Raw genomic sequence first — 27,638 nt, 5'->3', positions numbered from 1 at the left:
AGACATACTTATAGTAGAAATCTTTTGATGCTGGGTGCCTGGGTGGCTCAGTCGGTTAAGTGTCTGACTTGATTTCAACTCAGGTCATGATCTCATGATTTGGAAATTCAAGTCCCATGTCAGGCTCCGTGCTGACAGTGCAGAGCCTGCTTGGGATTCTCTCTCCCTCTCTCTGCCCCTCCCCAGCTCATGCTCTAGCTCTCTCTCTTTCTCTCAAAATAAATAAATAAACTTAAAAAAAAAGAAGTCTGTTGATGTAGTTTTGGCAATTTATGGAGCACCTGCTATAATAGTTGCTTATAAATGCTTTAAAGCCAAGACTTGGAAAGGCGATGGTGAGAACAGGAGGTTCACACCACAGGGAGGGTCAGTGAGCCCTGCCCAGCGGAAGGGATCAGGCTCTGTAGTTGCTCAGCGCTTGCAGTCCATCTTTGCCTCTTGTTGGCTTTGCCCTTCAAGACATCCCTTCTCTCAGCCTCTGGTCTGGAGCCCCTGATAGTGGAATCCTTACTCTCCATAGTAGGCCCCTGAGCCTTTTGTTAAGTAGTTGAAGAACTTCAAACAGTGGCTTTGAATAGGGGTGTGTGTGTGTGTGTGTGTGTGTGTGAGAGAGAGAGAGAGAGAGAGAGAGAGCGCATACGCATGTTTGTGTATGGCTGCAGTCCACCTGTTATCCTCATCGGGTTGGGGGTGCTGCATGGAAAAAACAAAACAAAACAAATCCTCCCCTGAGGATTTCCTTGTTGGATGAAGGGCTCAGAACAATCAAATCTTGGGTCAGACGTTAGGTAGTGAGTATGACACCAACAGCTGTGGGCCTAGTAAAGATCAACTTCTAGCAGTTTGGTAGCAGTTAAATGTCCCTGGAATGTTTATGCAGTTGCTTTGTAATTTGACAGGCATCTCAGAGTTTCCAAAGTAAATGTGTAAAATCTAAGTCATTCTTTGACATGTGAATCAGGATTCCATGGAGGGAAATACACTGTTAATTTCTGGAATCAACTTGGCAATTTAAAAATAGAGCTGTGATAGCTCTCATCCTTTCTGCATGTTCTTAAACATTTATTTCCATAGGATAAAACTGTAGAATGTGGATTTAGCTTTTTAAAGAACAATGATTAATGTGCTATTTGCCCAGATCATTCTTCAGAATTTGACTAGTGGAATTGACTAACAATGCTTTTCATAACTGCTCAAGAGGGGAGAGGGGTGGGGTGATACATTCAGAGTTTTGCACCGTAACACTCAACTGTTAAGCTTTTCAGTCCTAAGCAAATAGAGAAGCCCTTACATTCACTTGATGCTTTTCCCAAGCATAGCCCCCCAAAGGGGAAAATGAGTCATAAGGAGATAGTCTTGTATTTCCGTACCAGAATTTTGGAAAGGAGAGAGAGATATTAGGGAGGAGGATATGCGTGTAAATATGGAATGTTGAAGATTTTCTTTTTCCCTTTGGTATTCTTTCTCCAGTGTTATCACTAATGAGTTATACTGATGGGAAGGAAAGGATGAAATGTTTGTTCTTAGGTAAAAACAACCGATCAAAACATGAGAGAGAATCATGCTACCTGAAGAGTAGCTCCTTTTTCACTTTGTAGCGCTCCAGCTGAGTTGAGCATTCTTTATGGGGGCACCCAGAGTAATTTGGCCACTCACAAATGCAGCAAGACTTTCATAGGACATGTGGAGAATTGGGAACACAGGGAATAAAGATATGACAAATTCAGATTATTTGGGGGTGAGAAACGTTGCTTCAAATAATTATTATTTATAAAATTTCAGTCACTTGATTCAGTATGTTTGGGGAGTAATAATGAAGAGAAAAATATATGTGTAATTTTTTGTATACCTGTAGTAGGTAATGTACTCTGGATAATGTTCCACGAAACGGGTATAATTTGGTGCATGATTTAGATTATCTAGTGTATGATTTAGATACTACATAACCTTTTCTTCTGATTATGGAGACATAAAAACTGTTGTCTGAGGGCTATATCAGTGAGAGACATGTACTTTAGTGTAGTGTCTTAGTGTTCAAAGTACCGTATCAAATTTAACAGTTTCATCATATGTTTATAGTTAACCTTTTCCCTTTTAAAATAATAAATCCGTTAGAGTCAACTTTTTGTATAGGCTAGTATGTACTGAGCATCAGATAATGGGATATTTTTATTTCATTGCTGTATCTTCCAGAGAGCAGAATCGTCGCACTGAGGGATGACCCAGTCCGTTATTGACAAGTAGCACAAGACTAGGTAGTCTCTGAAGGGGAAATGAGTTTTGTACACAGAGCAGAAAACCACTTTGGCCATGTGGCAGAGGACTCCTTTAGCTTATACTTTTCTAAGGGGCCTAAAAATTATTTTTCCCCTCTGTGGAAATAGTAAAACAGATATTAATTCTTTGAAGGTGTTGGTAATTCCAATGTTCTAGAGTAGTTGGTAATTAGTTGTGATTTGCTATCATCTCTTTGTTCAAAGCAGTAATGAAGGACAAATCTTCGTGAATTATGTTAACTTTTAAACTCCAATATCTAATTTATAAAAACATATTGGCAAACTGGTTTTCTGTTATCTGTTACCATTTTTTGGTCAGATCTTTTGAAATTATTTTTGCAGTAAGCAAATAAGCATACTACATGGTTGATGTTTGAATTTTGCTTAGGCACTTATGATAGAAGTTCTGGTACAGAATTTTCACTTTGCTTTCCTTGGAAATATTTCAAGTCCTGGCAGTTTGGGATGAACTATTTAAAATTGGATATCAGCAGAAATTTGAATTGACCTTTGAATATTGCAAGACTCTTGGAAACATGAATAGATACTTTCTAGAGAATTTTTTTAAAGCTTATTTATTTATTTTTGAGAGAGAGAGAATACGTGTGCATGTGAGCAGGGGAGGGGCAGAAAGGGGGGTGAGTGAGAGAGAGAGAGAGAGAGAGAGAGAGAGAGAGAGAGAGAATCCCAAGCAGGCTGCATGCTGTCAGCACAGACCCTGACATGGGCCTCAGTCCCACAAACTCTGAGATCATGACCTGAACCGAAATTAACAGTTGCTTAACCAACTGAGCCACCCAGGCACCCCAAGAATTCTTTTTTAATTTTGTGGGGGAAATTGAACTCATGTTCATCGTTAAATCTCTAATTCCTAGCATAGGAACTCAGTACATTTTTGTCAAAGGCGGGGCAGGGGCTTAATAAACTGAAGGTATCCCAGTTGGGGAACCATCTTAAGGCAGTGCTGGCTTTAAACACATATTTACCCAGGAAATTACATGCACACAGCTTTGTAAACTATTGTTATGAAAAGTCATCACAGTTTGTTTTTTTTCTTTTACATGTTTTCCTGGTGCAATGCAGAAAGGGTTGATCACTATATGGTATGAAAATTGAATAAGGATGAAAGGTCTCCAGAGCTTATCCATTTATTTAAAAAAGATGAACAAGCTGCTCTCCTTTAGTGAAGTGTTATCTTGCGATAAACATTGGGACGAGAACTTAAATCACATAAGCATTTCATTTTTGCTGACGTAATGTCATTATGAACTCTTCGGAGCGATGCCAGTCCCGTTGCTGTGACGTTTGGCTCGTGGAGCCACTATTAATCATTGGCTGTGTTCACCACTGGCCCTGTATCTTTTTGGCAAACACTTGTGTCTCTGCAGGTTTGTGAGGTAATGGGTAATAATTGTTTGACTTGCTAGGCTACAGCCTGCCGTGACTCAATCTGCTATGTCCCAGGGGGAGTTGTAGCAGTTATGTTGGGGCCTGGAAACACTCTTCCCTGTGGAAAGGAAGCGTATTTGCTTTATTGTCAGCTTTTGCTGTATTAAAATACCTACTTGGATGGGAGTCTAGATTATAGGCCTTGCTGTTTTGATTAAGTACACTTCAGATTAAAGGAATCAGTTACATCTAATGGTGCTGCCTTGCAGAAAGAAGAGAATTTCAAACCCAACGCTGTTTACAGACAAGAAGTTGAACTTTTTACTATTTGGTTTTCATCGGGTGCTTTCCATTTATTGGGAAAACATGTATTTTTCCTGTACTTTGTCTAGCCCCATACCCAGTATGTACTTGGAATGAGGGATAGAAAAGTGGTAAGAATTCTTGTATTTGAGCTTTTATAATGTTAGACAATGAGCTAAGTAGGTAAAACAATGACAGAGTAATTTTAAGACCAGTGATGTGTATTATTGAGGTACCTGGAAGAGTTTATAGTAAGGGACGAAGTTTGGAAGAATTGATGAATTAGATTGGAAAAGGGGGTGGGGACAGCTAAATGGAGGGGATACGGCCATCAGTGCCAAGACTTGACTGCAGACTGGCTAGAGGACCAGGCAGAGGGCCTTCCCGACAAACTGGAGGAGTTGAAATCCGATTTGAAAGAGACGACAAGGGAGCCATTGTAGCTGGTAAGTGATGGCAAAATGAAAATAACATTTTAAAAGGTGGATAGGATTTGGCAGAGATGTGCAGGATGATGTGGGAGAGAGGCCTCAATTGGCATTGTACCCCAGGAGAGACAAGTTAGTGACACACTTTGGCTTCCTCACAGTATGACATTTATGTTGTTTGATTCACTTGAGCCCAGAGTTTGAACCTGTCTGCCTTACAGACACAGATTCGATTTGTCACGTCAGTATCCTGCGACTAATGGGGCTTGGGGGAGCCAAATATTGCCCTTCCTTCTCCCCCACCAAGCAAGAAAACCAAAAATCAAACCCAACTCTCATAGACAAATGAGTAACGAACCTTTAAAAGACATGGGCGAGTCCAAATGGGTAGAGTGCGATTTATTAACCTACAGTGGGAAATATAGTGGGCAAGAGGAATGTTCACATCATCCTGTCTCGTCTTGCTTGTTGGCCACCTGGCTCACTGTCAGGAAGTGAGTTGTGAGGGTGGGTTCAGAACTCGAAGGTTGGTTATAATGCTTCAGAGAAGGTTTGTGGGTAACTCTCTGCTATGTTATGAATCGGTTATCTGCCTGTAGCTGGGCTTGGTGCTTTGTGTGTTCATACAGCATCGACAAAATGGACCCAGTCCCCGCCCTCATGCGTCCTCACAACAAGGCTCTTCTTGAAGGGACTAGTATGTGGGTCAGCCTGACCACATACTCTCTCCCTCTGAATGTCTCCTCATTGCTGGCCACTCTCAAAATTGACAAACTTTTCTTAAGTCATTTTACTAATTTCAGATCTCATGCTTCAAGTCTTAGTGACCCAGGGGCCATTTGGTATCTTTTAGGTGATTTTGCACAGCATTGCTTTGATGCACTTTGTAATGATTTTTTGATGTTATTAGAGGATAATCTTATATTTAGGTTTCCTTTTGCCCTTATGAACGGCATAGAGTTTGAAATAGACCAAGATTGCTAGCAGGGAGGAAAACCAGGAGGGCAGCTCAGGGGTTTGGCTTCTATTCACAGTGACTTTCTGGTTTTCAGCTTGCTTTGCTGCTTGTACAGTATTTCTTTCTTTCTTTCTTTCTTTTTTTTTTTTTTTACATTTTATTTATTTATTTTGAGAGAGAGAGAGAGAGAGAGAAAGAGAGAGAGAATGAGCAAGGGAGGGGCAGAGAGACAGAGAGAATCCCACTGTCAGTGTGGAGCCTGATGTGGGGCTTGAACTCACAAACCGTGAGATCATGACCTGAGCCGAAATCAAGAGTCAGATGCTTAACTGACGGAGCCACCCAGGCGCCCTGCTTGTATAGTATTTCTATACCTTAAGGGACTACTGTGGGAATAAAGACAAAGGAATGAATCTACCAACCTTTGCAAAGAACAGATGATAGATTCTAGTTAGGACAAATGGGGTGAAGGATAAGAAGGAGTTAGAGGCAACTTGGAAGCAAAAGCCCAAGGGAAAGTTGGTGTTGTGGGTAGATGATTGATCCACGTGGAGATAAATACAGGCCAGGGATTTGATACTGTGACTTTGGTGATTGATTAAGGGCAGAAATGTACATTTGGACAGTCTATATTAAGATTAATGGCTGGCTGGTCTTGAACAAGTCTGTTTGAAAAAGTGAAATAATTCATGCTTTAAGTTACTTAGGATGTTGGTTTAATGATTAATAATAGAATAGCTAACATTGTGGTATTACCCTAAATACTTTTGTATGCACGATCTGATTTAATCTTCAAAACAAATTAGGAATTAGATACCCCTATTCCTAGCATATAGGAGAGGAAGTAGGCTGAGAGTGGCACCCAAGATAGCATACTTACCAAAGGCGGAGTTAGGACTGAGCTTACACTCCTAACTACTACGGTGGCATTGCCTCTCAATTAGATAATTTATAGAAAAGCAATAAAAAAGCATATGGCTTGCGGCGCCTGGGTGGCTCAGTTGGTTAAGCATTGACTCTTGATTTTGAGAGAAATTGAGCCCCACTTTGGGCTCTGCCCTGACAGCACAGAGCCTGCTTGGGATTTTTTCTCTCCCTCTCCCTGTCTGCTCCCTCCCTCCCCACTCACATTCTCTCTGTCTCTCTCAAAATAAAATAAACTTAAAAAAAAAAAAAAGCATATGGCTTAAAAAAAACAAAAATTCGAAGTAAGCAGAGTAGATAGAATGAGGCCTCCAGTGGGAATGGAAATGGGCTGGACTGTTTTGGAATGATACCCAGAGAGAAGGAGGAGTAGAGGGGAAGTGGACTAGGGATCAGAAGAAGGATGGCTTTGAATCCAAATAGAGGTGTGTTAAGGAAGAGGTTTGTTATTGCTAAAACATCAGCCGAGAATATAAGTAGAGGATGGGAACTGAAAATCCTACAGACTGGCTCTTTGCTTTTCCTCAGGTATACCACTTCCTCAGAGAGGCCCTGAGATTGGTTGGGATGAGACAGTATGTAGAGCCGTGAGTATCCAGTGCTCAGTGTAATTTCTAGTGCTTACTAGGCACTTGACATCTGCTAATAAAAGAATGGTAGCTGGAGCCTTTCGGGGTATAAATAAGACACGGTGGTCCCTGCCCTCAGAGACTGCTCATTCTCATTGGGGATCTTGATTGTTCAGAGAGAAATTGTCCTGTGCTAGTGAGTAGCTCTCATAGTTGCCATGAGTGCTTTGACTCGGGGTGCTACTTATTCACCATCTGTCACATGTCATTCTATGACAGAAATGGGAACCTCGTGAGCAGGGGACGTTTAGTAGTGCCTTAGCCTCTTCCTTGGCCTGGATGTGAGACCTTTGTTAATGAACACCCCTCCTTCATGCTGCTCTGCTTTCTCATTTCCCAGTAATCTCAACCATAAACCCTACACTCCAATGATACCAAATTACAGATTACTCATTTTCCTCATGACGCCATATTGTTCTGTGGCTTGGGCTCCTGTATCTGTTATTCCCTGTGCCTGTTTTTCCTTGTCCTCACCTGTCAAACTTCTACCGACCTTCCAAACTGAATTGGAAAAGTGGGCATCCTAGTGAAGTTTCCTGGCACTGCTCTCCCCCCCTTCCTCAGGGTGTCTCCCCTTCCTCAGTGATTCTGCCTATGTTGTAGACCTCTCGGATTGCTTTGTAATTATGTGTTTGCATCTCTAACGGTGACTGGGAGTGCTTCGAGAATGAGGGCCACGTCCTACCTTCCTCCTTTTTCCTCAGTTTAGCCCAATGCCCGAGTCATAGGGAGGGTTCAATAAATAGATCCTGAATGAGTTAAATAATAATGGCTGACTGCCACTTATAAACTGGCAGCTTTCTCCAATATTTGTTTTTATAAAGGTTTATTTGTTTGATATGAAAAGGAAGTTAAATACTCCTGTAGACATAGAGTTCTTTTCAGGAAAGGGAAGTTTGTATTTGTAACCACTGAAAACTTGGGCTCACTAGAGATTAGGTGGAACTAATTTTAGAGGGAAAATGAAAGATAACAGGAAAAGAAATACATAGTAAAGTTGTTTACATCCTTCAAATGATTTTTGGGTCATTGTGATTGTGTAAACATTTAAGGCAGTAGTAGGTAAAATTATAAAATCTTTCAGGTAATTACATATAGATATTAAAATAGCAGTATATCATTTATTAATGTGGAAGGATTGCTTTTGTCATTCTTTCATTTTAGGAAACTTTTTGTATAAAACTTTTTATCTATAGCATAGTTTTCTAGGATGTAGCATTTTCATTTCCTTCTAACTTGTTTGAGATTAAGCACTTTTCAACTCATTTATAAATTTCAGCAAGTATGTGTCCTTGCCAAACGTTTGTAGGTAATGGGAATAGAATGACTTACAAAACAGACAGTAATTCCTGTTTTCATGGGAAATCAAAATCTGATATGATGTCACTAGAATCAAATCTGATATGATGTCACAAGAATTTTATCCATAGCCATATTTGATTACTTAATATCTGTGATATCCACAAGAGGTTGGTTTTACAAGATCCAATTTTTAACAGATTTTTAAAAGGCTTCTATATTATATTATTTATAACTGGAAGAAAATACCCCCTAGGAACAATGGCTGATAACAGTGATTACACTGTTCTTATAATGGCAGCTAACACAGATTGCTCACCTGTACAGGTACTGTAATATAACTAGAACGTTTCAATTTATTTAAAGCACACACTCAGTTTACGAGATTCGTGCTATCAGTGATTTTTATTTTGAAGATGAGGAAACTGAGGAAAGGAGATTCAATCACTTGCGCGGCAGCTAACTGGTTGAGCCAGGCTTTGAACGCAAGCATGTTAGCAATTTATGAAGATAAATAAAGCAATTAAGAGATTGTTCCCTTTGATGAGAGACCATGGAGATTTGAATATAAAGCAGATGGAGAATTATCTATGGGAGACAGTAAAAAGCATGGAGCATTTAGGTGGTGCATCGTGTAGTGATGAGGATCACTCCTGGAGCCACAATGCCGGGATTTGTCACTTAGCAGTTGTGTGCCTTACTTTCCTCATCCATGAAATGAGAACAAGAATAATGCCTATTTCGTAGTGTTTTTGTAAGGATTAAATTAGTATCAGCAAGAACTGTTAGAAGAATGCCTCGTGCATGGGAAGTGTTTAGGAAGTATTAGCTGATGATCTTACTATTTTTGTTACCATTACTTTTCCTTTTTCTTTTTAGAGAGGATTCCCTGTTTCCTGAGGTTTGGCTTGTTTTTTCTTTTTTAGAAAACAATGTTGCCATGTAGTTGGGTGTATACCTTCCTTAACTTTTCTAATTAATTTTTCCGTTTTGTATCAGAAAAATTTGGTGTTTTTGGTCAGGGTTTTGCTCAAGAGGGCGTTGGAATGCGGTTCTTCGAGTCTATGTAGGGTTTTAAAATATTTTTCAGTAATTCTTGTTTGCTATAGTTTCTTTCTTTCTTTTTTTTTTTTTTTTAACGTTTGTATATTTTTGAGAGAGTGAGAACATGAGCAGGGGAGCGGCAGAGAGAGAGGGAGACACAGAATTTGAAGGAGGCTCCAGGCTCCGAGCTGTGAGCACAGAGCCCGATGTGGGACGCAAACTCATGGACTGTGAGATCATGACCTGAGCCGAAGTTGGATGTTTAACCGACTGAGCCACCCAGGTTCCCCATTTGCCATAGTTTCTAACAGATAGAACCACCAGCATATTACATAGAAGTCCTCTAATCTTGAGATGGTCCTTGCTGAAATGGTACTCTTCTGGGTGAGTTGCTGTGTCAGGATTCCAACACTCACTATATAAACCACGTGAAGTGATGAGAAAGGGAACAAGAGTGAGATTCAGAACGGTTCACAGAGCATGAGCAGCACAGTGAGTGAAGAGCTGAGGGTTGTGGGAAATCCCATCAGTAAACTGAGGAACTTCGACTGTAAACATCAGTGATGGGCTATCTGACTTAGAGCCTGAATTGCTGATTGGCATCTCTCACCAAACATACTGTAGATATTTAGCATAGAAAACCAATTCATTGGTCTTTTTACTGTCATTTCATTCAATTATGGTTAACTCCAGTGTTGGTAGCATCTTGGAATGTGGGTAAGTAATAGAAAGGGAGAGGAAACCACTTTGGGTCAAGGAGAATATAGAAGCTGGAATTACAGATTATTTTAGAACATAGTAGCAAGGAGAACACTACATAGCAAAACTTGAGAGAGGCTGCAGGAGCTGTTGTAATCAGACATTCATAACTTTATTTTATTTATTTATTTTTTTAAAGTGAACTCTACCCTCAACGTGTGGGGCTCAAACTCACGACTCAAGATCATGCTGTACCGACTGAGCCAGCCAGGTGCTGGCTGACGTTCATACCTGACATTCATAGTTTTAAATTAGTGTCATATTAAATAAAAAAAAATGGAAATGAACATTATATTTAAGACAATAGAAAGAGAACCAAGAATAAGCCCCAGTAAATAAGGAAGAGAGAGTCAATGACGTGAACAAAACTTGGAAGAGAAAAAAATATAAATGAAATCTAAGAGCTAATGGTGTGTTGTGGGGAGGAAGGATAGAGAGGTCACTCAGTACAGGAAAACCTTTAGCTATTTTAGCTACTGAAAAAAGAATGAGAGAAAACTTTTATACTCTTAGACTAGAAGACATTGTAAAGATATACCTCTGTAATAATTTAGAAATTAACCAATAAAATAGAAACATTCCCAGGAAAATATAAATGTTTTCCTCCAGAAGACATAGAAAATCTTTGAAGTTAATAATCATAAAAAAGATTTTAAAATATGAGTTACTGGGCCTCAACTATAGGAAAGTATTTTCATACCACCACGTAACAAAAATTTTCTTACTTTTCCAGAATGTAGTATTAAAGCATTCTTTTTAAAAGTTGAAGGCCGGGTGCCTGGGTGGCTCAATTGGTTGAGCGTCCGACTTCAGCTCTGGTCATGATCTCATGGTTTGTGGGTTTGAACCCCACATTGGGATCTGTTTTGACTGTGCCGACCCTGCTTCAGATTCTCTCTCTCCCTCTCTGTCTTCCCTCCTCTGTCCTCAAAAATAAGTGAACATTAAAAAAAAAAAAGTTGAAGGCCAACATAACCGTGATAATAAATACTGATCAGAATAGTGGGGAAAAAAAGAAAAGAAAGTTACAGGCTAATGTTGCTCGTAAATATATAGTAGGACCCAGTAGCATTTCGAGAATGCTGAAATAGGGGCTCCTGGGTGGCTCAGTCAGTTGGGTATCTGGCTCTTGATTTCAGCTTAGGTCATGATCTCACAGTTAGTGAGTTTGAGCCGCATCCAGCTACGTACTGACAGTGCGGGGCCTGCTTGGTATTCTCTCTCTCTCTCTCTCTCTCTCTCTCTCTCTCTCTCTGTCTCTCTCTGTCTCTCTCTCTCTTTCTCTCTCTCTCTCTGTCTCTCTCTCTGACCCTTCCCTGCTTGCACGGGCTCACTCTCTCTCAACATAAATAAATAAACTTAAAATGAATGCCGGAATCATACACCATTTCCGATTCCTTTAATAGATTTTATCTAAAATTCATATGCAAATGAACATGTGTTCAAGAAGCGAAAATAATTTTGAAGAAGAACAAGTTGGGAAGACTTGCCCTACCACACATATCAAAGTTATTAAAACTGCTGTGGCAAGGATAGATAATTAAGCCAATGATCCTGATATAAACCAATATAAGTACAGAAACTTGATGTAAACCAAAATAAGAAAACTTGTTAGATTATAGAAGTGGTGGTCTAAATCAGTAGGGAAAAGTGAACTATATTAAAGAAGCAAGGTCTGTACATCTATTGATTGTCCATATGGGGCGGGGGGGGGAGTGAAATTTCATTTCCTGCTTCATACCATACACAAACATTCATTATTGATGCATTATACAGTTAAAGGCATAAAGCCAGTCTTTAAAATTTTTAGGTGAAAATATGAGCATTGTTGGGGAATAGGGAACACAGAAAATGCAAATTATAAAGAAAAAGATTGAGAAATTTTGACTCTATTAAAATAAACTTCCATACAAGAAAATACATTACTTTGGAAAGACAAGGCTCAGATTGGTGGAATACGTAATACACATTTGTAAGACATTGTTAGTTGCCTTCCTTTCTTTACTAACACAACCTTAATTTTGTGTCCATTTAAATAAATGGCTGTCTCCTTTGATGTCCTTCAGAGGTCATCAGTGGCGGGCAATGAGAGGTAAGCTAAGAATTTCCGGAAGAGCTTTGCTCTCTGAATATGGGGTCTGGTCTTTATTTTTCCTGTTTTGCCCCTGCCTGGATGTGGGTATCATGTTTAGAGCTGCAGTAGCTTTGTTGCAACCAATAAGTTGAAGCTACATGTTCAAGATGGCAGGGCAGGAAGTTCTGTCATGATATTCTTGACTAGCTACATCAGTTACGGATCACCTACTTCCATACTTACGTGGGAAAAATTACTTTGGTCTATTCTAGCCATTGTAGGTGGGTTTTCAGGTAGGATTACTGGTAATAGCCTGTATCCTACAAGAATTAAAATCTAGGTTATATGAACAACTATAAATCAATAAGAAAGACAACCTAATAGAAAAATTGAGGATAATTGTAGGCAATTCACAGAGCTGGAAACCCAAATGGCCATTAAGCATATGAATCTCATTAATAGTTAGGACATGTGATCCATAACCATCAGAATATGAATCTAAAAGTATCAAGTGTTAAGGAAGATGTAGAGAAGTTGTTTTTATTCACTTTTGGTGAGAATATAAATTGGTGCAATTATCTTGGAGAACCTTTTGGCAATATCAGGTAAAATCGACCATCCCTCACTAGCCAGCATTCCACTAGATATGTGTGTACTCTCGAGACTCCTGCACCTTTCTAGGGAGATGTGGAAGCTGTGGTCGTTGAGATAGTTTAATAGCAAAATAGTGGAAACACTCTATTCTTCAGTTGGGAAAAAGAAAGTTTATTTTATGATGGAGTACTGCATAGGAGTTAAAAACATACATATATGAACTATATAGAGCTATGTATATGAGCCTAGATAAATGTGAAAAAACTTTATCTTGAACTAAAAATGCAGAAGACTATGAGTGTAGGGATAATATTTATATAAAATATGCAAGCAATATTGTAGCTATGCAAAACAGTGTCATCACCTATAGCCACTGAGAGAGATGTGCACCTTGGCAAATATTTCCACTCATGAGTGAGTTTTCCGGGAGCCTAAAAATTGATTTTTAAAATCCAACCAATGTTAGTTCATTGCCCGTTTTATTCCTGACAGAGTCTTATTTACTGGGGATATTAAAACCAGGGGCGCCTGGGTAGCTCAGTTGATTAAGCATCTGGCTTCGGCTTAGGTCATGATCTCATGATTTGTGGGTTCAAGCCCTGCATTGGGCCGTGAGCTGACAGCTCAGAGCCTGGAGCCTGCTTCAGATGCTGTGTCTCCCTCTCTCTCTGCTCCTCCCCAACTCATGCTCTGTCTCTGTCTCTTAAAAATAAACGTTAAAACCAGAGCTGTTCCTTGAGCAGTGGCATAATATTAAGTTTTTAAAGCACCTACTCATGTATATTTTCATTTAATTATTCTAATTACTTCCTGAGGTAATCGAATGCAGGAGTTTTATTCTTATTTAAATTAAGTGGCAGTAATTGGACTTTCTGATTTCTAGTTCTTTTAATAGTAGTTTTATGGTTTTTTCCCAACATTTTAATGTATAGGTATATTTGATTTATACAGTGATACACAGTACAGTTGTAGTGGTAATGTGAGTGATCCAATGGTGAGTCTTTTTTGTTTGTTTATTGAGTAAATGACTTAGTCATTTCTTGCCTTTTTTGATTTGCAGGGATGGGGGTAGAGGGGAGTGAATGCAGTTCTTAAACCTTATTATGCACAAGATTCATCCAATGAATTTACAACAAACATTTTCTGATCACCACCCCACCTCTGCCTCATAATTCTGCCTTTTCTCTTTCTGTCCGTTACTAGATTGGTTTATTAAGGTCTGTGACCTTGTCTTGTTCATTTTGGTATTCTCCAGAGTGAACAAGCAGTCTGATGGTGGTGATGGTGATGGTGCTGGGGTGTGGGTGTGGGTGTATGAAGAACTTTCCAGAAGAGACTATCTGAACAAAACTAGTACCATATTGTGGATAGAGAAGACTATGAAGGATTTTAATACTCCAAAGTTAGACGTGTGCTGAAATTGGTTTTCCGTTAAACTCTTAATAAACATTATTTTCAAACATTCTTTTCACTAGCAAGATTATTTAAAGGCCTGATTCTGAAATTCCAGGGAAGGAGAAGGATCTTACTGGAAAAGATGTAACAGAAAATAAAAGTACAGAAGAATCACATTATTTCACATAAGTATGCTAAGACAGCTTGGAAGTTAACAGTTTTCTTCTTAGAGAAGTTGTTCTCCAGCACAAGCTACTGCGAATTGTTCAGCCCATTGGCAGCAACTCAGAAAACTGTCCTTTTCACCCTTTCCAGCGCACGGATATGGATGATTCATAGCTGGAAGCCATCTTCAAGAAACTACTGGCTTTATTGAAGCCAAATGTGTCAAGGTTTTCGTTTAGACACATGAAGGGCCCTCTTTAAAGTAAACCACACAGAGATGCTTCGAAACCAAAAACTGACAAACAAAACACTCTTAACACATTTACTGTGTGTAAATACAGATGCAAACATAACCTATTTGATAATAAATACATCTGTGTCTTGTGTGCTCTTTCTAACTCTGTCAGCTGAGTGCTTTTTTTTTTTTTTTAATATAATAACTGCACAATAAATACTGCTTGACTGAGGGTGAGATGAGAACTGACAGAAATCAGTGCCTGATTCTCCATTTCCCATTTCTTTTGCCATTTGGAAAAGTCCGATTCTATTTTAAGGTGGGTTTTCTAATGTGTGAGAAATTTCAGAATGTAACAGTAGTAAAGAGATCCCTTAGTTGCCTATTTAGCTCAAATCTGAAGGAAATTTTCCCAGGCTGATTTTTTTTTTTTTCTTTTCTTTCTAACATGGGCCAGAAAACTCATGTGTTTGAACTTGAGTGCTTTGACTTCTCATGCCAGACCTCTGGATAACCTTGGGGCAGCTGTTCTTTTGTTGCTGTTTACTTACTCGAAAGTAAGTCGTGTGAAGATGTGGACAGTTAACTCAGGAGAGGCTTTTTTTTTGTTCCTCTGGTGCCTGTCTTCCAGGCTGTTTCATGCTGGTGTTAAGCAGCCCACGACACTACTCATACCCACACGGTAAATCTTATACAAGGAGGCTGTTTCTTCCTGCTCCTTCCAAAGATACTTTCTCATAAATACCAACAATTATGTGTACTTTGAAGATGCTGATAAGCTGATAAACAATAATGTGAAATCTCTTTGATATCCTGTTTTGCTTATGGAGATGAAAGATGGTTTGGTATAAGTTAATGCAAGCAAGGAGCGAACGAAAGCATGTTTGCAATTAGCACTCGCTCCGTGTGCAGTTAATCTATTTAAATTGGGAAGATTACCTAACATAACAAGATGTGCCTTTTTGTACTTAGATACAGGCAAGCCAGGTCTCTTACCTACTAGACATGTAAGAAATTTCCTTTGAATTTTTAATTTGTATTCCTTGGTTTGCCTTCCAGATTTTTTCCTCTGTATAATCTATAGGATTTATTTTGCTAGAAGAATCAGTGTATCTTTGAAAAGCAGTTCTGAATTTGAACGTATTTTATTTTTAAAAATTTTTTTTAATGTTTATTTTTGAGAGAGAGAGCGTGCGAGTGAGAGCGTGAGCGAGCAGGGGAGGGGCAGAGGGAGAGGGAGACACAGAACCTGAAACAGGCTCCAGGCTCTGAGCTGTCAGCACAGAACTGGACACGGGGCTTGAACTCATGAACCGTGAGATCATGACCTGAGCCAAAGTTGGACGCTTAACTGAGCCACCCAGGCGCCCCTGAACTTGAACATTTTTTAAATTAATGTTAATGTTGGACTCTGAAAGATACTCTTTTGATTATCTTTTATTAAATCAAAGTAGTGGGTGTGTATAATTGAATCCAGTTTCCTTTGCTTATCATTTTTGTCTCTGTGGTCTTTTGGGATAGTTTCTGATATTGTACCTTTTTGGAGAGGTGGCCTTTGTGTCATATTGGAACTTGTTTGAGGTTACAGTCAGTTTTGGAGGCAGTAAATGTTCCCTGGAAAATCCTGGGCTGATTTTCTTTTTCACTCTGTGAATTATGAGCTTAGCTCATTAGACTGAATTTTGGCATTTGACTCTCCCAGAGCAGGGTGGTATCCAGCTTTATTTTGTGAGTAACTACAGATGCTTCTTGCCATTATTTGTTGTTGTTGTTGTTGTTTTAATAAATGTCCTGTCTGTGAAATTTTAGGCCAAATGGGATAAAAGGAATCCTGGCTTTCAAAGATTCTTCTTTAATTTTGCATTCAGAAGACAATTGCTGCTTTACTTTTACAAGCTAAATGTGACAGCTGTTGAGTCATTTCCCACCTCCTGCCCTTACCTCCGCTTCCATATTTGCAGGAGAAAACTATACATTGATTTGTATGCCTTAATAAAAAGCTGAGAGGAGCTTCCACTTCATCTGTGTGGCTTGCTTACATACCTTTATGTGATCCTTAAGATGGTGGAAAAACCCCAGATTCAGAGGGAAGATTTGAGGTTATTACTTTATTTTAAATCAAAAGGCAGATGTACCTTTTTTAGCCTGCTTCTTCTTTGAAACATGGCAAGTTGAGAATAGTGGGAAGCCAAGGGCAATTAAGCGCAGGAAATGGCTTCACGTGTTACCTATTGCATCCTGGACGATTTGGATGAAACAGAAACAGCTGAGATGCCAAACGCCCTATCAATTTCAGATGCCGGTGTCAAGTGTGGTGGAGCACGGTTTATGAGCTCATTTCATCAAGAGCTTTGCCCACAGGTCCTTGGTGACTCGCGTTCAGTTTTCTTCACAAAAATGCAAACTATTCGGGGCCCTTTGGTTTGGCTAAACGGGAAATGGTGTGCATTTGGCCCCATAAAGCAAGTAGCCTTGAGAGATGGGCCTGCCTCGAAATTGACTACATTTTTGTGGGAGAACGGGTGAAAAGGGCAGTTTCCTGTGCTGCTGCCAAAAGGTCTGAACAATTTGTAGTAGCTTGTGGCTAGAAAACAACTTCTGTGAGGCAAAAACAGCAACTTCAGAGTGACTCCGGGTACATGTGAGAAAATGCTCTTCTTTCCTACTTGATTGCTAGGCTTTGTAGAAAATTTATGTAGTGAATCTCAAAACTCGGGTGCTTTAAGCTGCTTTTTTGGTGAATTTGGATAACAACTTGGGGAAATATACTCGGAGTTAGCACAAATGGTGCATAATGTGGTACTTAAAAAAAGGGGGGCAACCTTTGCATGTTTTTTGTTAACCACGGGCTAGAATGGCAATCCATTTTTCTCCTGCCTTAAAAAAGTGCTGGTAAATCTTGGCATGTAGTGTGTGTAGTTTTACAGGAATGTGTTTTTGTTTTTGGGTTTTTTTTTGGTTGACTTTTTTTTTTAGAAGTGTGTGTTCTTAGTTCACTTGGGCAGTGTGACACATATGCTGATAAAATATGTATATGAAACTGCTTGTAATTGCCACACTGGTAGTACTTACAGCTTATCGGGCACTACGCTAATATCCTTACACTGGTTAAGCCGTTTAGCTCTCTGGATGAGAGAAACAGCTTAGGGTGTTGTAGCTAGAAAGTGGTTGGAGCCTGTCAGATCTGGAGTCTGGTCTGTGTTCCAAATTATTTCAAAATTGGTACTATTTGAGATACTCATTTTGTAGAATTAAAGTCTGTTAAAATCCCTCCCCGCCCCCCACACCATAGAGTGGGCTTGGATATGTGGAATGAAGATAGACTTGTTTGATTCGCTTTAATATTTTCACTATCTTTTTTTTTCAAGCGCAGCTTCCATCACACCTGTACTAATTGTTGCTTAAATGTTTCAGACTTGGAACATTTTTGGCCTGAGTTTTGATCTTTCTCTTCTGTTGGGCATATCTATTAGCTTTTAACTTTTTTTTCTATTTAGTTTTTAATTTTCTTAACTTAAAAGAAATTATTTTAGAGATAGAGAGCAAGTGCGAGAGAGGAGCAGCAGGAGAAAAAGAGAATCTTAAGTGCAGAGCCGAGATGGGGTTCAATCCTGTGACCCTGGGATCATGATCTGAGACGAAATCAAAAGTTGGACTATTAACCGACTGAGCCACCCAGGTGCCCCTCTACTAGCTTTTTATTGAGATACAATAGCTGGTTAAGACCTACCCTTTTTCCTAATATTTTGCCCTGTTTGTCAGTATTACTTTTTTCTTTATTGTATATTTAACAAATAGCCTGATTAGGCTCAGAATCTAGTGTAGTTGTTTACAACTGGGGTGAGGGTGGGTAGGTGATTTTTGTCCTCAGAGGGACATTTAGCAATGTCTGGAGACCTTTGTGATGGCCGTGACTTGAGGGTGTGCTGCTGACATCTATTATGTTGAGACTAGGCTTGCTGCTAAACATCTTGCTATACACAGGATAGCTCCTTACAACAAAGAATTACCTGGTGGGGCGCCTGTGTGGCTCAGTCGGTTAAGCGTCCAACTTCGGCTCAGGTCATCTTGCGGCTGGTGGGTTCCAGCCCCGCGTCGGGCTCTGCGCTGACAGCTCAGAGCCTGGAGCCTGCTTCGGATCCTGTGTCTCCCTCCCTCTGAGTCCCTCCCCCACTCGTGCTCTGGCTCTCTCTCACTCTCTCAAAAATAAATAAACATTAAAAAAAAAAAAATTACCTGGCCCAAGTGTCCATTCTGCAGAAGGTTGAAAACCTTGATGTAGCTAACTGAGGGCACAGACCAAATCTAATTAGAAACTGCTTTTGTCTTCGTGAGATTTTTTTCATAGCAAAACAACTTGATGGTAAATGGGCAAGTTTTCATTTTCTATTCTAGAGGTGGAGGAAGAAGACCTCCATCTGTCTGCTCACCCAGCCCTAAGCCAAATAACAAAGTTGACCTTACGCTGGAGTGCTTTTCAGCTGCTTCCTACCCCTCTTCGTCCCTATCCTGACCTAGAAGAGATCATGCCTTTTTTTTTTTTTTTTTTTTTTTTTGCGATCACACCTTTAAAATATTATCTTCCCTTATCTTAGTCACAATTAATTTACTGCCTGTTACCAATGATATGTGAACTGCCTTGGTTTGGGGCTGAGAGAAACAAAAGCCTAAAAGGGATACCCACCAAAGTTTTGACTGTGATCTGTGATGAAGGTCCTAGTGTGCCTCTTACAATTATATTGAGTACCAGAATATGCCCTTGTGAGTGGTAAATGCTGAAAGTTGAAAGGAGCAACTTGTGGTGATCTCCTGATACTGTCGAAAGTGCTGGGGATTCTCTAACTCTCTTTGCCCCCCTTGATCCTTCAGAGATGACTCCAGTTCTACCTCACTCCATTCTCTGCTCTTTATTTATGTATTTTTTTCAGATTGCTTTATGTAGGTATCTCTTAGAGTGAATTTGTTATCGTTGTCTTCCTCCCTACGCCCCTTTCTAGGTTATGACGTCCTAGCACAGTGCAGGGGTACATAGTTGTTGCTCTTTCCCTAAGTGTTGAATGACTGAATGGTGGAGGAGGAGGAGAAGCAAACACCTTAGCAATTTGTTTTTTTTTGTTTTTTTTTTAAGTAGACCCCATGCTCAGCGTGGAGTCCCAACGCAGCACTCAGGATCATGACCCTGACATCAAGACCTGAGCTGAAATCAAGGGTTGGACATCCAACCAGTTGAGCCACCTAGGTGCCCTCAACACCTTCGCAGTCAAACTAAATGGCTTAGTCGGGTAAGGGTCCAACTCTTGATTTCAGCTCAGGTCATATCTCCTGGCTTGTGAGATCAAGCATCACGTCATGCTCTGCAGGTCCACGTGGTGTTTGTGTCTTTTACCTGAGGTTCCTTCAAGCTCGGTTATCTTCTTGCTCTGCACGTTCTGGAATATAACCTGCCTATGTGCGGCAATGTGATTTCAGTCTAGATTTCTCAACTGTGTCATGTGTGTTCCCCTCCCTCTAGGAAGAACTGTGCTTTGAAGTGATGGAAATGACCTGGGCAGTCCTGCAGTGATCTCCCTGTGGCAGCACTCCTATCTCACACATGAAATTCTGGGCTTAACCTTTTATTGCCTCCTCAGGAAGATCTGCTTCCTTAGCTTTACTTCTATTCAAGGGCCTCATTTTACTCTTTTTTTTTTTTTTTTTTTTTTTTAAACTGCATTAGTATCATCATTAGTGGCCTGAGGTAGAGTAAATAGCAATTCTATAATGTGTGTATTTTGTTTTTCTGTTGAATTACATGAAAGCGTTTATTAGACATTTTGATCCAAAATAGAGATAATTATGGGAAAAGCTTTCTTTCAGCAGAAGGCCCACTAGCAGGGCATCAGTGCTTATCACTGTGGTCATGCCACTGGACTTGTCCCTTGCAAATTGAACATGCTTCATTGCACAGGTGTTTGCATGGCTGAGCAAATTATATTTGGACAATAAACTGTTATGCCTGTCAGTGATTAGAGAGGCGGGACGGCACATGGACTACTTTGGTAAGAGAATTAAAGAGAATATTAGCAAACATTTTTGTAAAAGAAAAGAAAACAACACTTTGACAATAAACACACTTTTTCTTTTATTCTTTAATGGTTCAGTGCTCTTAAATATACTAGAAGTCAGCCTTATACTGGAAAGGTGTTTTTTTTTTTGTTTTTTAATCTAGTAACTTTTATTTATATCTTTGAGATTGTTAAACAGTACCAGGTTTTCCTTATTGGAAGACAGCTGTAGTTGGATTATGGATGCAACCATAGGAAAATCCAGTTTCCAATGTCCTATAGTTTTAGTCTGTAGTTTTGTTTTGTTTTTGCTTTTTGCACAGGTGTGAAATCTGTGTTCAGGAGCGTGGGAGTGTAGAATGATGAGGGGACTGTCATAAGATCTCTGGAGATATCTGAGTCCAGTTAAAGTATGTGGCTGGGAATTTGAGAAAAGTTCTCAAAGCTATTTTTCTTTTGCTGCACCAGTGCAAGTAAGTAAGGCCAGAGTTATATGGAACATGGGAACATGGTGGAGAGAGGAGCTGGGGGTCAAGGGTATAATGGTGGCCCATAGAAGCCAAGCTGTTGAAGGAGGGTAATGAAGACTTGGGTAGTGACAGGGGCAGGCTGCTCAGGTCAAAGAATTGTTGGAGTTGGGGTAGAAGAAGGATTGAGCTAGAAAGATGGAAGATAATCAGAGGTCAAGATGCAGGAATTCGAGATAATGATAGGATTCTGCTTCTAGGGCAGGATTTTTCAAGAAATCATTTTAGAAGGCTATGACTGGTATTTAGAATATGAAAAAGAATCAACATGAGACTCAGGGTCTTATCTAACCTGTGTGGAATTTTTTTTTAAGTTTTTTCTTTTTAACGTTTATTTATTATTGAGAGAGACAGAGCATGAGCAGGCGAGGGGCAGACAGAGGGGGAAACAAAGAATCCGAAGCAGGCTCCAGGCTCCGGAGCTGTCAGCTGTCAGCGCAGAGCCCGATGTGGAGCTCGAACCCAGGAACTGTGAGATCATGACCTGAGCCGAAGTTGGATGCTTAACCGACTTAACCACCCGGGCGCCCCTAACCCGTGCATAATTTTTACGTGAATTAAAGAGTTTTCCCTTTTTGGGAAAAGTTTTCAATTGGTAATAATCGTGTCTCAGATCAGCTTCAAGGGCCATGATACTGCCCCTGCACAAAGCTTCCCCTTTGGAAGAGGGGGGAGTGGGAGGAAAGAGGTGCCTTTTTTTGTGGTTGAGGAAATCCACTGATAGAGAGAGAGGGCTCCCTGAACCCAGGGGTTGGGTCTGGATTTAGCACAATTGGCCTGAGTTTAGGTCTGGATCAGAATGGATCATGCATAGTCATTTGAGAACTTTGTTTCCATTAAAACTGGGTGTGTTTACATTGTATTTGCAAACTGGGCTGGGAAGGAAATATTTTACTCTGGGTCACATTTGGACAAAATTGAAAGCCAGTGCTTGGGGTATGACCGTGGGAATGGGTAGCTGAGATGGTGAGGAGGGCAGGGTCATTGAGATTTGCTTTTTAAGTAAGAATGGAACACACACACACACACACACACACACACACACACACACACACTCACACACTGCTTTGCACATTATAACAAGCAGTAGGAGTATGGTAATAAAAATGACTTCAATTTGAAATGCATTATACATGGGAAGGTTTGGGATTCAGCTCCCCTCTTCCCTAGAAAAGACCTTAAACATTGTGGGCTGGTGGAGAAAAGTATGGCCCAGATCTTGGGTGAGCTTCTGGTTCAACACTGGGTCTCTGCCCCTTCACTGTCAGACTGAGAACTAGATTAGGGAAATACCAGAGTTTGGGTTATTGCTAAGATCTGCAAGAACTGAGTCTTGTAAGACTTTTGATGTGCTTTGAGGTCACATGGAGAGAGGTTTCAGCAACTTTGACAGTGATGGATCAACCATAAAACACATAAGCAGCAATAGAAAATTGAAAATTTTTAGAGGGTTGTGAGGCTAACAACTCTAAAAAAAAATCAAGTAGACACACTTAGGAATTGCAAGGTAGAAGTTCTGGAACCTTCCTCCTGCTGTCTTGATTTTTTTTTTTTTTTTTTTTTTTACAAATGCAAAAATACTAGCATTAGCATTTGAGTGTGATTTTTGGCTTTGCCTTTCGAATGTTAAGTGAAAACAGGCACGCATATTTAGACTTCCCTTGGCCACCTCCCCGTTGTTCTGAGTAGTAAAATCATGGTAATAAGTTGCAAGGCCTTGTGTTGCTTTCTGGACTGACCCTGGGAGGCAGAGTGTCTAGCACGCCTTCATACGGGACGTTGGTCAGGCGTTGGCGGTGGGGAGCAGGAGACTACTTTCTGGGGCTCTTCAACAGGGATGGAAAGGTGCCCGGGCCCTCGTGGACTGGGGAGTCGGGAGATTGGGCCAAGGCCCAGTTCCTGTAGCACTTCATGCGCTGTCTCCCATGGTTCTTACCCCAGCCTCTTGTCAGGTACCCCGTCTCTGGGTTGGCCCCTTGCTGGAGGAGTGGCCGCATAGGGATTCTTCACTGGCTGCTTTCTACTGTGAATGGAAGGGGCCGACTTATTCCTCCTGAAGAGCAAATGTGTTGCAGTTGCAATTCCTTGTTGTGTGTTTCCCTTAGCATTGTTAAAACTTGCCGTTAAATTTTCAAGTACTTTCAGGTGCATTATAGATTAATTGGACCTTCGTAAGTAGGCTTGGGGAGTTAGTATTTCCTTAATGACTGTTGCTGTGGGGCAAGACAATAATAGCTAACATTTAACTTAGTGTTTATGTTAGAAACCGTCATTCTACCTACATTATTTTATGTTTATCTGTATGAGTAGCCTGGCATTGTATTTTCTTATTGAGGCTCACCTCTCAATTTTCCTTTTTTTGTTTTTTTTTAATTTTACTTTTAAAAAAAGTACACACAGTGTGGGGTTTGAACTCACAACCCTGAGATCAGGAGTCACGTGCTCCACTGACTGAGCCAGCCAAGTGCCCCTCACTTTCACTTTAAAAAAATTACTTATTTTGAGAGCGTGAGACAGAATCCCAAGCAGGCTCTGCATTGCCAGCACAGAACCTGACACGGGGCTCAGACCCACGAACCATGAAATCATGACCTGAGCTGAAATCAAGAGTTGGACACTTAACCTACTGAGCCCCTCAAGCACCCCTCAATTTCACTTTTGACATCTCTCATTCCCCACTGTGCCCACCCCTTTCGCAACCAAGTCTTCCCTCCATTTGGAGTTGGGGTGTATGTAGGGTTCTTTTTTCCAAGCCAATGCCTGGCTCCTGCCGTGAGTTGGGAGTCCCTATATCCTGCCTACAGGCAGAGTGCAGAATTAGTTCTTCTCAGGCCTGCGAGATATTAAATAAAATTTAGAGCAGCTAAAGTTTAGCTTTCTAAAAATGGTCCTAACATATTTGATGCTGTGTTCTACAAAACATTTAAAGCTGAATAGTTGAGTTTAGGGTTTCTAAAGAAGAGCAGTCATGTGTGAGTAAGGTTTTCTGGGCCTAGGAAGGACTGCGTTTTTGTTAAACAGTGTTAGGTGGGCTAAGGGATTCTAGCTACAGCTTGTTTTCCAGAGACTGTTCAGAGCCATGGCTGGTAGTGACGTCACCTCCTTGGGTGCCACATCATTCTTTTTTCCTACCTAGCCTGCCCCTGCCTTGTGCCCCCTGCGCCCTTTTTAAAAAGAACACTTAAGTACTACTGTGAGGTTTTTTTTGCAAAAAATAAGTATGAAATTCAATTCTGTGTGTGTGTGTGTGTGTGTGTGTGTGTGTGTGTGTGTATGGGTGTGTAGAGGTAGATGGAAATCCAGTGCTTTTTGAAAAGCACACCGTCCCAGAAATTCCAGTTTTAGGTTACTTGCGTTCAATCACTCCCAAGAGATTTTTCTGGGGAAGGGTGGGGACAGAGGAGGGGCTTCAGACTAGATGAGAAAAGTAGCTGTGGAAGAACAAAGTTGAGGGTTTCCACCCCTCTCTTCCCCCTCCTTGTTGAAGACTGGACTATAGTGTTGCTAAGAGAACTCTGATTTTCAGCATATTTCATAGAGGCCAAAGTGCTTGGATTCCAAATGTCAAGCCTGGATTCAAGGGATTGAATCTTTTTAATGGTAAACTTGCATGTTGAATAAAATTTGGAATATGGAGAACCATAAATAATAAAAGCTTTATTCTCCCTTTCAGACACAATCACTTATTAATAGTATGTGGTTTTTATTCTTGTACCCTACATCCATAGCTTATAGAATGAATGCTTCAGTAAATGTACTTGTATGCATTTCACAAAGCAGGGCTCATACTATATATTTGGTTTTGATGTCCACTTTCACTCAACTTTATTTTGTGTGCTGTTTGCCCTGTCAAAGTAATTTTTTTAAATGTGGGATTTCAGAACCGCAAGGCACTTTAAGAGAGAATTAATCTATCCTCAGGTCTTTATAGATGAGGAAATTTAGTAAAGTGACATTAAATGACTTGCTTGAAGTTGTTACTTTCAGAACCGGCGTTGGAACTGGTTAACCACTGCCTGTTCCAGTTTACTTCCTACACTCTGCCTGTTTCACTTTACTGGCGAGAATTTGTGAAGTATTAGCCTCTAGGATAAATTAGAGATCGTTGCCCTAGAGAGTTAAATCCATTTCACTAGAACCTTGAGTATGAAAACCCTGAAACCTTGAAACTGCCCAGACACACAGTTAATTTGCCCCAAGTAATTTGGAGTGGTTTGAAAACCATTATGATGTGGCTGAATTGCTGCTATTTTAGGGCCATTTGATGTGAACCTGAAAGGAGTGGAAGTTAAAAATGTATGTTTTACATTTAGATAGAATAAGCATCAGTATATTGGAAGTTTTTCTTTTCCACTGTGTTAAAACCAATAAATCTCTGAAAACATTTTACGGTTTTGCCCAACTATTAATTATCTTCTCCTATGCCAAATTTCTTCCACTCTGGAATATATTTGCCTCCCCCCCCCCCCGCCCCGAATCCCTATAGGAATTCTTAGGCCGTATCATTCCTTTGGCAGTTGCTCACACAGTCTTCTGGCATTTTTTTCTAGTGTTTTCTTGACATTTGAGTATTTGATGAATGGTAACTTCCCAGGGGGTTGTGTGTGTTAGTGTCTAGTTTATCAGCTTCTCAGGGATGGGGAGGTTGTCCTAGCATCCCCTTCCTTCCTGCCTCTCTCTGTCCCCTCACTTTGTCTTCCTGGTTCTAGCACAGCAGCTCCTGGTTCGCTGTTGTTACTCTGACTTGCTAAAAAGGTGCTGAGCACACTTGGGGCAAATCAGGGCACGTGACTTTGTTTTTCCACCTCTGTGAGCTGTTGTGCTCAGGAATATCTCTGCAGAAGGAAACAAGTCTAGCATGATTTGCCCGTCGGTTTGGGTCAACAGGTAGTCAGTTCTGTGTCCTTTCTGAGGCAGTTAGGGCTTCAGACGATGTCCTGGTGCACCCAGTCTCAGACTCGCCCTCACCTCTGCTTGACCTTAGTCGGTCTAGAGCAAACTGTAAAACAGCTGCAGGGACTTTAGTGAGATAGGAGGGAGGTCTGAAAAATAGGTGAGGGAGAATCCTTCGTTTCTGTTTTCCTTGGAAAAATTCCTCCACCAAAAGTCCCTAGCATATTAAATTCTGTCTGCGTCTTGAAGACTTAATGGTTTTGTACATCTTGGCTCTCTGCATCTGGAGGGAAGAATTGAAGGCGGACTGAAGGGGATGAAGCAATTTAGTGTAGAAAATCTCAGGAATAGGGAGTGGGGAAGAAAGGAAATAACAGTTACTAGGATATATTTGTAGGTGGGGGCAGGATGACAGAAAGAGTGGAAAGAGATCGCGAAATAAGGATAGATAGCCAAGTATTAGGGTGGGGACAGAATGTGAATGTCATTTGGCGAAGTTGATTATACTTTTAGTGCTTTTCCAGAAGTTTTCCAAATGATTGGGGTGGGTGGGGACTAGACTAGAGATGACAGCTTGGGTGCTGGAGAAATAGGATGGGAACAGCCTGGGTGGCTAAAGTAGGAAGACGCAGAACTAAAGAAAAATCTTTTTTCTCCCGATGGTCCTCGGTGTTTCTTATAATACTGTACTTAATTTATTCTCTAGTGTTGTGCCAAAAAGTTAGTTTAATATAAAGAATCTCTTTTTTGATCCACCGCTTGCCTTTTTCCTGTCTCAGTAAGCTGTTTGCCTTAGAATAGGCTTTGGAGCCCTCCCCGTCTCCTTGTTGACTTGTTCACGGTAGAAAAGTGTCAGGACACAGATTTGATACAAAAGGAGACCAATTCCAGGAAATGCACAGGAAAACAGCCACACCGCTTTATGGAGCAAGTATCCATTGTGTGGTGTGTGTGCGCGCACACATGTCTGCACCTTTCCCTGAAAGAGCTGCATGGAGGCAATGCACTTGTGCAGAAAGTTTCATGTGTTGCTAGAGTGTGATCTTTCTCTTGGAGTCTTTTTTTTTTTTTTTTTTTTTGTCATATTGAAAAAATAATGGATCTGCATACCCCTGAGGCCTTTTGGAATTATTTTCCACCTGTTCTGTTTGGCTCTGCAAAAGGAGTAAAATAACTTGGGAATTTTATGATTGGAAAAGGACTTCTGCTTCCTAAAGATACTTCTGTTTACTGTTGGGTTCTCGTATCGGTCGTATTATTTTCTGACCCGGGCTGGGCCCCCTGTGACATAAGCATTAGGAACTGAATTGTGTCAGCACTGCTACTTAAGGCGTTTATCCTAATCCAGGTGTCCTTGGATCGTGCGGTGCCAATGAGCAAGGTGGTGGCGCTGATTGCAGACCTGGGCTGCAGGTGTGAGTTCTGGAGAGCTCTGTGATTACCCAGTGAAAACATTACCAGTAAATGTGAGTTGGTGTTTTTCTTTTGGATGCTCTGTTTTGACCGCAAGAGGGTAGTGGTATTTGTTATTTCAGTGCCATTCTCCTAGAACGGAACGAATATCCGGGACTTCTATCTCCGACGGTGCCGTCATGCAGCAGAAGTAAGTAGAGAGTGAAGACCAGTGAGGAGCCAGCGCAGATAGGGTCCAGATTTGGGCGTGCGGTATTTGGGTTGGCCAGGTTTCCTGGAAGACAGGCTT

The 27,638-nt window shown here is 40.6% G+C and overlaps 1 protein-coding gene and 1 pseudogene across 34 annotated transcripts in view; one reads left to right on the top strand and one right to left on the bottom strand.

Moving 5' to 3' along the window:
• EPB41L2 (erythrocyte membrane protein band 4.1 like 2) overlaps window positions 1-27,638 on the top strand; it is a 219,269-nt gene that overhangs the window by 30,126 nt on the left and 161,505 nt on the right. The window contains exons 1-2 of one of the 34 annotated variants that reach the window (XM_045058033.1): window positions 25,608-25,625; window positions 27,285-27,402. The exons of 31 other annotated variants lie outside the window; for them this stretch is intronic. The gene's annotated coding sequence lies outside the window, so the exon portion shown is untranslated. 2 more of the 34 variants (XM_023254351.2, XM_019831204.3) reach the window with 2 other exon arrangements.
• LOC111560735 lies at window positions 21,576-21,696 on the bottom strand (annotated as a pseudogene).

The sequence above is a fragment of the Felis catus genome, chromosome B2, assembly GCF_018350175.1.
Source record: "Felis catus isolate Fca126 chromosome B2, F.catus_Fca126_mat1.0, whole genome shotgun sequence".
NCBI lineage: Eukaryota > Metazoa > Chordata > Mammalia > Carnivora > Felidae > Felis > Felis catus.
Note: the sequence above shows the minus strand (reverse complement) of the source record. Positions and strands in the feature narration are given on the sequence as shown.